Below are 3,444 nucleotides of genomic sequence, written 5' to 3' on the forward strand. Positions count from 1 at the left end.
GTTTTCCTGTGTTGCTGGAGGATTTGCGTGGTATGTCTTGCTCTGAAACTTGTTGGCCCTTGGGTGGTGCTTGGTTTCAGTGTAGGTATGGAGGCGTTTGATGAGCTCCTATTGATTAATGTTCCCTGCATTCAGGATTTCTCTGATGTTCTTAGGATTTGGACTCAAGCCTCCTGTTTCTGGTTTGTAGTTTTATTTTTACCCTAGCCTCAGGACTTCTCCATCTATAGAGCACTGATGATAAAGCATCTAGGTTAAAGATGAAAGGTTTCTCCACATTGAGGGTCACCCATAGAAGTTCACTGAGTTACACAGAGAAGAGAAGAGGGAGAGGGTAGTTAGAGGTGACTGGAATGAGATAAGGTGGGATCAAAAGAGGAGAGAGCAAGCTAGCCAGTAGTCACTTCCTTATGTACGCTCCACAGTCTGGACCACTCAGAGGTGTTCTCGGAGTTATACAGGGAAGAGGAGAGGGAGGAAGTAGACAGAGGTGGCCAGGAGGATAAAAGAGGGAAATGAAAGGGACAGAGAGAGATCTGGCCAGTAACCAGTTCCCTGAGTGTTCTCCACCGTCTGGAACACACAGAGATTCACAGGGTTGGGTAGAGAAGAGAAGGGGGAGGGAGGAGACAGAGGACACCTGGTGGAGAAAAAGGAGAGTCCAAAGGAGGGGCGAGTGGTCAAGCCAGTAATCTCGCTCTCAGGTAAAATTGGGTACTAAAGATTGGGTTTTTACATGTACAAAATTGACAACAGATACCAAAAAGCAAAGATTAAAAGTCTGGAGTAGAGATTGGATTTTCAAAAATACGATATTAAAGAAAAGAAGAAGAAGAGGAGGAAAAAAAGAAAGAAAAAACAAACAAACAAACAAAAAACAAAGCCTCAAGAATTATTTAAAATAATAATCAGAGAAATAGAGTACTTAAAAATTTAAGAAAGTTAAAAAAAAGAGGAAAAAAAAAGAAGAAAAAACAATCAGTCAACCCCATCAACTCAAAAAAAAAAAAAAAAAGATTGTAAAAGTAGTAAAGGTATACTGTCCTTTCTCTGGTGTTGTGGGCTGTGTGGGGTCCCTTCCAAGGCGGTTCCCTCTGTTTAACTTCCTCTGTTTACTGGTCTCTTCAGTGTCTGATTTCCATCTTGACACAGGGAGGGCGGTGGTGGACAACTAGGTTCACTATTCAGTCATGCTGTGGGGAGGGAGGGATGCTGCAAATAAATATTACTGGCGTGTGCTTGCAGTGTCTCATCCACTCTGGGCTTGCCCCTGCTTGTGGTGCACACCGCTCAGGCTCTATGTAGCTCTGCCGGGGAACCGTCTGAGGCCGGCCCTAGGCTTCATGCACCTCCCCCGTCTAAGCCGCTCAGGCTCAGCACTCAGCAAGCCCGCAGAGGCGCAGATTTGGTTGGGCCTGTGTTTTGTGCCCTTCCCAGGTCCGAGTAGCTCAGGAGTTTGGCGAGCACAATCGCTGCGACTATGGCCTTTCCCTGTTGCTCAGTTTTCTGGGTGTACCGCTGGCATTCCTTCTCAGGTGGGTGATGACTGTCCAGAACCCCCAGAAGTCTTAGTTAACAAAGAACCCTGCATGCATTTTGGTAGGTAATGTCTCTCTTGGGCTGCGATTGCCCCCTTCCAGCCCTTAAGGCTCTGGCTGCCTGTCACCGGAAGGGGATGGTCTGCAGCCTGCTATTTCCGATCTGTCCTTTGTTCTGTGCACGGTCCTGGCGGTGTCTTATGTTCGAGCGTTTCGCCTGGTAGCTATCCCACAGTCGGGTTTGCTAGCCCAAGTGAGTTTGCTCTGTCCACGCACGGGGCGTTCAGGCCCGATTCTCAAAAAAGCACTGCAGCCTGCGCCTTCCGCAGCCCGATTCTTAAAAAGCACTGCTGGCTGTGCCTCCCGCTCCTCCCTGCCCAGCCCCCACTTGCTAGTGGTGGATGCAGGCATCTGCGCTGCTTCTCTGCTGGGGGAGTTACTGTTGGGCTCGTAATCTGTTGGTTTTAATTATGTATTTCTTTTTCCATCCTGTTATGTTGCACTCTGTGCTTCCAAAGCTTGCCACAGACTCGGCTGCGAGACTGTTTCCTGGTGTTTGGAAACTTCTCTTGTTAAGAGTCTCTTCCCGGGAAGGGCGCTCCCTCCCTACATCCTTTGTCTCTTTTTTCGTCTTATTATATTTTTTCCTACCTGTTTTTGAAGCCAATGATCTGCTTTGCTGGGAGCCTGATGTCCTCTGCCAGCATTCAGAAGTTGTTTTGTGGAATTTACTCAGCGCTGAAATTTTCTTTTGATGAATTTTTGAGGGAGAAAGTGGTCTCCCCGTCCTATTCCTCCACCATCTTAGGACCGCCCCCTGCAGTCTGTCATTTTAGCTTTCTCCTCCAATTTCCTTTCTAGATAAGAATTTATGCCCTACAAAACGTCCTTTTCAACACGGCCCTATGGATGGCATCTTTGACCTCCTTATTCCTCAAGCAATAGGTAAGTGGGTTCAACATGGGGATGCCTGCAGTGTAAACCACGGACACCACTTTGTCAAGACCCAGGGAGACGCAGGCACTAGGCCAGACATAAATAAACAGAAGAGGGCCATACAGGATAGACACGGCTGTCCCGCGTGCAGAGCAGGAAGAGGAGGCTTCGCATCTCCTGTCAGCAGAGCGGATCTTCAGGATGGGGATGAGGATGTCAGTGGAGGAGCCCAGAACAGTCAGGCCACTGTAGACGCCCTCAGCTCCAGCCACGACAAAAACCACCCACTTGTTGAGACTGGTGTCAGCACACACAAGGGAAAGCAGAGGGGGCAAGTCACAGAAGAAGTGGTGGATGACATCGGGGCTGCAGAAAGGAAGGCGAAAAGCATCACGGGTGCGTCGTGGGGTTCAGGAACCCGGTGACATAGGGACCCACCACCAGCTGGACTCAGAGTCTCTGGGACATAGCAACGGAATACAACAGTGGGTTTTGAGTGTAGCCACAGCAGCCATAGGCCATGGACGCCAGAGAAAACACTCTGCTATGACGAAGAACCCAAAGCGCCCCTGTTGCCAAGCACAGCCCTGGAAAGAGATGGCTTTCCACCTCACAAAGAAGTCGGAGAGCATCTTGGGGCTCATGACAGAAGAGAAGCTCATGTCCATGGAGGACAAATGACTGAGGAAAAAGTACATGGGGCGTGAAGGTGGGAATCCATCTGTATCAGAATAATCGTACCCAAGTTTCCCGATAGGTTGATGAGGTAGAAACTCAGAAGGAGCAGGAAATGGCAGACCTGCAATTGAGGGCTGAAATTCAAACCTCTGAAGATGAACTCTGTGACCCTCGTGTCGCTTTCATTAGCCAGGGACAGACTCTGGATTCCGCTGGAGAAGAGAAGAGAAATTTGGTAAGCATGTCTTCAAAAAGGGGACCCAGAAAAAATAAACTAGTCCCTAGGAGAGCA

General features: G+C 48.8%; 1 pseudogene; it reads right to left on the bottom strand.

Annotated features, from left to right (window-relative positions):
* Positions 1–2,407: 2,407 nt before the first annotated feature.
* Positions 2,408–3,172, bottom strand: LOC138092283 (olfactory receptor 5G9-like; annotated as a pseudogene).
* Between the last annotated feature and the right edge of the window lie 272 nt (positions 3,173–3,444).

This window comes from Capricornis sumatraensis, chromosome 16 (assembly GCF_032405125.1).
Source record: "Capricornis sumatraensis isolate serow.1 chromosome 16, serow.2, whole genome shotgun sequence".
Classification (NCBI taxonomy): domain Eukaryota; kingdom Metazoa; phylum Chordata; class Mammalia; order Artiodactyla; family Bovidae; genus Capricornis; species Capricornis sumatraensis.